The sequence below is a fragment of the Chiloscyllium punctatum genome, chromosome 10 (assembly GCF_047496795.1).
Source record: "Chiloscyllium punctatum isolate Juve2018m chromosome 10, sChiPun1.3, whole genome shotgun sequence".
In the NCBI taxonomy this organism is placed as follows: domain Eukaryota; kingdom Metazoa; phylum Chordata; class Chondrichthyes; order Orectolobiformes; family Hemiscylliidae; genus Chiloscyllium; species Chiloscyllium punctatum.
In genome coordinates, this window is record NC_092748.1 from 97,741,365 (window position 1) to 97,750,106 (window position 8,742).

An 8,742-nucleotide genomic window follows, 5' to 3' on the forward strand; every position below is an offset into this window, starting at 1 on the left:
TGGTTAGGCTGAGAGGTGGCAAGTAAATTTGTGCTGAAATAATCTAACTGCTGCCCTTGATATTCAGTGGTGTTACTATCACTCAATCCCACCATCAACATCCTGGGGATTATCATTGATAATAAACAGAACTGGACTAGTCACATCACTAGCATGGCTACAAGAAGAGATTAGAGGCTAAGAATACTGTAGCGAGTCACTCACCTCCTGACACCCCAACACCTGTCCACCATCTACAAGGCACAAGGCAGGAGAGTGATGGAATGCTCCTCACTTGCCTGCATGAAAACAACCCCAACAACACTCAAAAAGCTTCAAACTATCCAGGACAAAGCTGTCCACTTGTTTGGCAACACATCCACAAACATTCAGTCACTCCACCATTGATGCTCAGTAGCAGCAGTGTGTACTATCTACAACCTTCACTACAGAAATTCACCAACAATCTTTGGACAGCACCTTCCATGATGACAATTATCATCTACAAGGACAAGGTCACTCACCATTCTGACTTGGAAATATATCCCCTTTCCTTTGTTGTCAGTAGGCCAAATTCCCTGAACTCCTTCCCTTTCGGTATTTTGGATCAACTACAGGATATGGACTGCAATTCTTCAGGAAGTCAGCCCACTACCACCTTGTGAAGGCAACTAGGGAGAGGCAATAAAAGCTGACCAGGCAGTGGTGCCCATGTCCCATGAATGAATATTTTAAAAATGTAATTTTCTGTACTTTTTAAAAAATACTTTCCTTCAATCTCAAGTATTTGCCCAAATCTTTATTTGTTTTTGTCTGCTTTGTCATGTGGGGCTCAATGAGGATTCTACAATCACATTGGGTTAGTAAAGCTCAAAGACATGAGCGATCTCCTCCCCACACTCACCTTCAGAGCTCACAGGATCAATCAGACACCAGATTACTGGAAGTTTCCACTTATGTTATAACCCTCTCCACTCTCAGAAAATCCTTCAGGACCAAAAATCACTTTCTTAAACTTCAACGTTCTATGGTGACTAAACTGTCCAATGCTGAATCTGTGAATCCTGCCACAGAAGGGCTGGGTGATATTTGAAGAGGTGGGTGGGTGGAATGCTTGAGTTTCCACCTCCTTATTGCATTATTTTTGCATGGACCTGTCAGAGATGCTCCAAGTTACTATTTCTGGAATGTTGTTAGGCCCAACAAAACTGTGGTGTCCAGTGCCTCCTCCATATGGCATGAATCAAGTTGGCTGAAAACTGGCATCTGTGATGCTGAGGACCTCTGAAGGATGCCAGCACGGATTCCTACACACTGGGCTGGGCTGGGCTCCCACATTATTGAGGATGGGAATATTTATGGACCCTCCTTCTCCAGTCAGTTGTTTAATTGTCCACCATCTTTCATGACAGGATGTGGCAGGTTTGCATATCTTAGGTCAGATTCATTGTTTGTGGGATCACTTAGCTCTGTCAATCATTTTCTGCTTATGCTGTTTGATACACAAAAAGGGCTGTTTTGCAACTTCACCAGGATGACACCTCATTTTTAGATATGCCCAGTGTTCATCCAGACAATGGCTCCTTCTCTTTTTGTTAAACTATGGTTGATCTCCTGGTTTGATGATAGTGGTAAATTGGGAGAAATGTCAGGTCATGTAGTTCCAGATTGTGTTGTGTGTACAATTTGGCAGCTACTCATAACCTATAACACCTGATAGATGTCCAGTGTTAGATTGCTAGATTTATTCAAAGTCTATCCCACTTTGCACACTGATAGAGCCACACAATATGATGGAGGGTAAGGACTGTGCAGTATCACTCTTACCAATACTGTCATGGACAGAAGTATGTGCAGCAGGCAAATTGGTGAGGATGAGGTCAAGTATCTTTTTACTTCTTGTCGTTTCCCTCACCAGCTGTTATAGATCCATTCTATCATAGGGGTTCTTTCAGACTTGACTAGCTTGGCCCCCACCTGGAGTTCAATTTGTGCCTTTGCTACTATCAGTTCTGTGATTGTGGGTATGTTCACTGAGCTGGGAATTGATTTGCAGATGTTTTGTCCCCTGTCTAGGTGATATCTAGGCTTTGGAGTCTCCTGTAAAGCACTGCTGTACTGTGTCTTCTGGAATCTACTTGGTTCTGTTTCTGCTGCATTCGATTGCTGGTTCCAGTAGTTCATTGTAGTGGTTGGTATATTGGGTCTAGGTCTATGTGTTTGTTGCTGGAGTCTGTGGGTGAGTGCCATGCTTCTAGAAATTCTCTGGCTGTCCTCTATTTAGCTTGTCATTTATCATTGTGTTGTCCCAGCCGAATTTGTGACCCTTATCATCTGTGTGTATGGCTATTAGGGACAGATGGTCGTGGAGTTTATTGGCTAGTTGGTGTTCATGGATGCGGATTGCTAGTTGTCTGCCTGTTTGTCTTATATAGTGTTTCATTCAGTCTTCACATGGAATCTTGTAAATTCTGTTAGTCTTGCACGTGATGGATACCGGGTCTTTTATCATGGTGAGTAGTCTGAGTGTGGTTATCGGTTTATGGGCTGTCATGGATACCAGTGGTTGGTGTCAGTTCCAAGATGCTTTTTATGTAAGGTAGTGTGGCTAGTGTGGCTAGTGTGTTAGGTCATGCCATGTCCTCAGTGCGTTGTTTGTCTGATAGGCATCTGTGGATGAAGTTGTGGGGATATCCGTTCTTGGTGAAGACTCTGTCGAAGTGTTCTTCCTCCTTTCTTTAGAGGTTGGGAGTGCTGCAGTGTGTTGTAGGCCTTTTGAACACCTATGGGCCCACCCACCTCCGGGCTCATAGCAGAAGCAGTGATGCAAAGACTGGAACAAACTGTGCTCTGACGAATCCAAGCCAAACTCTGGATCAGATATGGGCATGACTCATTTGAAATAATTAAGAGAACAGAAATCAAGGACACACACCGGATTATGAACACCATGTCACAGGGATCAGATTTTCGAGAGAGGAGAAAACCAACAATCAACTCCCATTCCTGGATGTGACGGTAGAAAGAACACAGAACAGTGTCCTATTGCACCATCTTTTGTGTGTGTTCAGGTGGTTGCTATTGTAGTTCAGGATCTGGTCCATGTGTGTGACTTTTCTGCACACACTTCTGTGGTGCATTCACTGTTCTGTGTTCTTTCTACCGTCACATCCAGGAATGGGAGTTGATTGTTGGTTTTCTCCTCTCTCGAAAATCTGATCCCTGTGACATGGTGTTCATAATCCGGTGTGTGTTCTTGATTTCTGTTCTCTTAATTATTTCAAATGTGTCATGCCCATATCTGATCCAGAGTTTGGCTTGGATTCGTCAGAGCACAGTTTGTTCCAGTCTTTGCATCACTGCTTCTGCTATGAGCCCGGAGGTGGGTGGGCCCATAGGTGTCCCATTGAGTTGTTCATATATTTGGTTGTTGAATGTTAAGTGTGTCATCAAGCACAGGTCTAGTAGTTTGAGTATGCAGTCCTTGTTAATAAGTTCTCTGTTGTGTCATCTGTTCTGATTGTCCAGGAGGTTGGCTATTGTCTGTCTGGCTAGAGTTTTGTCAATTGAAGTGAACAGTGCTGTGACATCAAATGAGATCACCTTGTCTATGTTCATGTTCTTGGTGTTGCCTAGGAATTCCTGTGATGATTCTAGGTTTAAGATGAGAGAGGAAAAATTTAAAAGGGACCTAAGCAGCAATGTTTTTATGCAGAGGCTGGTGCATGTATGGAGTAAGCAACCAGAAGAAGTGGTGGAGGCTGCTATAATTACAACATTTAAAAGGCATCTGGATGGCTTTATGAATAGAAAGAACGTAGAGGAATTTGGGTAAAGTGCTGGCAAGTGGGACTAGATTTAGGTAGGATGTCTGGTAGGCATGGACGAGTTGGACCAAAAGGCCTGTGTCTGTGTTATATATCTCTATGACTCGGATTCTAAGTTAGTGAGACATGATTTCCCATGCACAAAGCCATGTTGACTATCCCTAATCAGTCCTCATCTTTCCAAATACATGTAAATCCTTTCCCTCAGGATTCCTTGCAACAATTGATGTCAGGCACCCAGGTCTATAGTTCCGTAGCTTTTCCTTACCACCTTTCCTAAAGAGTTGCATCACAATAGCCAACCTCCAGTCTTCCTGCACCTCACCTATGTCTATTGATGATAAAAATATCTCAGCAAAGGGCCCAGCAATCACTTCCCTACATTCCCACAGAGTTCAAAAGTACACCTGATCAACTCCTGGGGATTGATCAAACTTTGTGCTTTTTAAGACGCCCAGTGTCTCCTCCTCTATAATATGGACAAACACGTAGACATTACATTCCAAATCAGTGCAGAGGCTTCCACGGGTGGTCTGACCAGATTTGCAAGCTGCTGACGACCCACACTGATCCCCAGTCCTTGCTCTGCTCCATGTCTCCAGCTCGCTAGACTCCATCTTTCAACCGCTCCACACCCATCGATGCGTCCAGCCAGCTCTGCTCAATCCCTCAGCTGCTCTGATTAGCTACATGCCTCTAACCCCCATTGAACTTGTATGACAGAGACTACAGGCTACAAATAGGTGAACTAAAGAGTCCTGACAGAAATTAGAAAACTCTGAGTAAAATGGGCATACAATAGTAACTTAAATTTATATAACACCTCATCAGACATAAGTTGGCATTTGACATTCCTGATTCAACATATTTGTTTTAATCTTCTTTGTTATTTTTGGACAACAAACTGAGAAATGTACATTGCTTTAAAAAGTCAGGAGGAAGTACAACGAGTTATTTGAAGTTTTGGAGAAACAAATGAAGCTAACTGGTGCATACGAAACAATGTCACATTTTACATTGTTACATTGAGTCCAGGTAAATTGGTATAATTTGTTATCGGACCAGGAATTCTCAGCATAGCAACAACCCTCTGTTTGGTCAGGTAGCATTTTAACACAGACTCACAGACACAAGAAGAGTGAAACAGGAGGTATCAAGGAGCTCGCTGTATCCATCTTTTTCTCTCTACTCTTTCGCAATACATTTGCTCTCTCCAATGTTTTTGTCAAAAGAGTGGAAAAGTTGCATATGGAAATGCTGATACCAAATAATTCACTAATGCTCTATACCTTTACAGCTCACCAGTCTAATGATGTCAAAGATATCATCCTCAGGAGGACAATTGTCTGGAGGCCATATACGTCACCACCTTTGGCGGTTAATTAAAACCGTAGAGTCATAGACATAGAGATGTACAGCACAGAAACAGACCCTTTGGTCCAATCCGTCCATGCCGACCAGATAGCCCAACCCAATCTAGTCCCACCTGCTAGCACCCGGCCCATATCCCTCCAAACCCTTCTTATTCATAAACACATCCAAATGCCTCTTAAATGTTGCAATTGTACCAGCCTCCACTACTTTCTCTGGCAGCTCATTCCATACACGTACCACTCTCTGTGTGAAAATGTTGCCCTGTAAGTCTCTTTTATATCTTTCCCCTCTCACCCTAAACCTATGCCCTCTTGTTCTGGACTCCCCGACACCAGGGAAAAGACTTTGTCTATTTATCCTATCTATGCCCCTCATGATTTTATAAACCTCTATAAGGTCTATAACCTCTTCAGCCCCTGACGCTCCAGGGAAAACAGCCCCAGCCTATTCAACCTCTCCCTATAGCTCAAATCCTCCAACCCTGGCAACATCCTTGTAAATCTTTTCTGAACCCTTTCAAGTTTCACAACATCTTTCTGATAGGAAGGAGACCAGAATTGCACGCAATATTCCAACAGTGTAATCAATACTCAAAACCAGTCGAACACCATGTTACCCTGTAAGCAGCAAAATTGTAATGTGGCCAAATAATATCCCAAAACTACAATGCGTGATAGGAATCAGAGCTGAAGGGAAGAGAAAATGTGTTGAATTTTGAGCAAGATAGTGATAAATCTCAAGAGTGCATAGACCACCAGTGGACTAGGTAAATACGTGGCACCTGAAAATTCATTCTGTTATGAAAGTTCCACATTGTTACAAGCACATAGATGTGTACAGCACTGAAGAAGGCCACTCAGCCCATCATCTCCACATCAGTTAATGAAGATCTGACTGCATTCACCTCTTTTCTGGCTTTCAACCCATAGTTCTGGGGCTATGTCAATGCAATTGAATATCTAAATTCTGCTTCAATGTTGTGAGAGCTTCTGATTCAATTGTTCATTCAGACAATGAGCTCCAGACTTGCACCACCCTCTGAGGGAAAACACTTCTCCTCAACTCTCCTGTTAATTTTCTACTTTTGAGATTAAATCTCTGTCCTCTGTTATTCATCCCTTTATTAATGGAAGAAATGCCTTCTTATCTATTCTTCTATGCTGCTCATAATCTTCACACCTCTATAGGTCCTCTCTCAACGTTTGCTGCTCCAAGGCAAACAACTCCAACCAACCTAATCTTTCCTCATATCTCAGATCCTCTGACCCATTCTGTTGAGTCTCCTCTGCACCCTTTCTAGTGCAATCAAATCCATTCAATAATGTCTTGTCCAGAACTTCAAATGAGAGAACTATGGCTGATGAGAAAGGCAAGGGAGAAGACAGCAAGGGCAAGAACATTAATTTTCAAATCCTCTCTGGCCACAGGTCAAGTGCTAGAAGACTAGAAGATGGGAGAGTGAAAGGAAAACAAATAGCCAGGGATGAGAAGGGACACCTGGTAAGATCTCTTTCCCAGGCCATAAAGGAATGCTCTGAGGGTGGAATTGATGCATAAATGCCCAAGTGTTGACATTGTCACAAGGTGGGATACCTTGAAGATTGCTGGAAGTTGGATGGTAAATCCACAGGATTTATCAGGGTGTATGAGGTTAGTTGAGTTAAAAAAGCCCTGATTGAGAGTATAACAGTCCAGGTTGTAGTGATTACATCTGTGATTCAAGTACTAGGACTGCTGTGATTGTGGGGAAACTATACAAGACATCTGAAAATTACAGGGATTTCTTATCAGAATGAAAGGTATCTCTTTATTCCTTAAATGTAGTGGGTAGAATTGTAGTTATACAAAGGGAAACAGAGCCACTTAAACTCTTTTGCTGGGGAAAGGCATAACTTATACATGAATGGCAAGGTTTCATCAAATGGCATAGCAGTGAGTATATATCCATACTCAATCAGGTGCATATGGAGTTTGACTTAGTGTCTGGAATGGTAACTGTGGGACTGTTCATGATTTATCTATGATGGAAATTTCTGAGGATGGAAGTGTTTGCATTGTCACAAATGTTAATGTTGATCCCTGTGACTGTAATGTCATATTCTGCTAGGAGAAAGTGAGGACTGCAGATGCTGGAGATCAGAGCTGAAAAATGTGTTGCTGGAAAAGCACAGCAGGTCAGGCAGCATCCAAGGAGCAGGAGAATCGACATTTCGGGTATAAGCCATTCCTGAAGAAGGTCTTATGCCCGAAATGTCGATTCTCCTGCTCCTTGGATGCTGCCTGACCTGCTGCGCTTTTCCAGCAACACATTTTTCAGCATGTCATATTCTGCACTCTGTTCTGCTACCCTGATGCACTTTGTATGGTATGATCTGCTTGTAGAGCAAAACAACATTTTTACTGTATCTTGGTACGTGCAACAATAAATCAAAAATTAAATAAAGAAACAAAAAAATCTAATTAAAATGTCGTAGGACCCCTGATATGGAGTTGACCGACTCCTGGGAAATGAGTTGACAGTGGCCAAAGTAAAAGCTTTTCCAAGTTTCACAGAAAGACATAAGCGATTTAAAGAAGATCAAGCAGTTACAGGAAAAAGTTCGAGGAATTTTTCTTTTGTATGCAATGATCTGAGTAATGCCTAAGGAAAGTCTATCTGGCTCATTGACATTCCCTACTGGGATACGATGAGATTGGAATCCAGATAAAGCATGAATAATAATGTTACTGCAGTATTAATTCAGAGGTCCATATTTATGCTTTGAGTACATGGGTTCAAGTTCTACCAAAGCAGCCAGTGGAATTTCAGTGCAATGAATAAATTTGGAATAGAAGCTAATGGTGACCATAGCATCTACCATAATGTTTTGTAAAAGCCCTTCTGGTTCACTAATGTCCTGCCCAGAAGGAAATCTGGCATCTTTACCCATTCTTTACTGTTGTGTTGCCATAGTTCTACCAGACCATAGGGGCTGCTCTCCCATTAGAGAGACACAACTGGTGGTGATTTAACCTGAAGGCCACCAGGCCTCAGGCAAGGGAAGAGGTTGAGAAGGAGAGTCCTTCATGGTAGCATTAAACCATTGATGGGAATTGAACCCATGCTGTTGGTAGCACACTGCTCTGTAAACCAACAGTCTAAACCCAATCCCCTTACTGATTCTATCCCATATGTGCCTCTAGACCCACAGCAATGTGGCTGATTCTTAACTGCACTATGAAATGGCCCAGAAGATCACATGGTTCATAAGTAATTAGGGATGGGAAGTTAATCTGGCCTTGCCAGCATAAGCCAAAAAAGATAATAAGAATAGTTCAATGGAATCCCCACCTTGCATAAAATAGAACCTGTCTCCACCTTCTGCAAAAATTCTACTCTTTGAAAACTGAAATGAGTTATATATCCTGAACGCATACCTTGCATATTTGACTTGATGAGTACAGTCGCGAGAAATGCGTTTGAAGAAATGCGGGTACTAGTTGATTTGGGTTAGAATTTAACCTATACTAATTATAATACAACACTTGTTTTAATAGACCATTTCCCACCCACAAGTGCCAA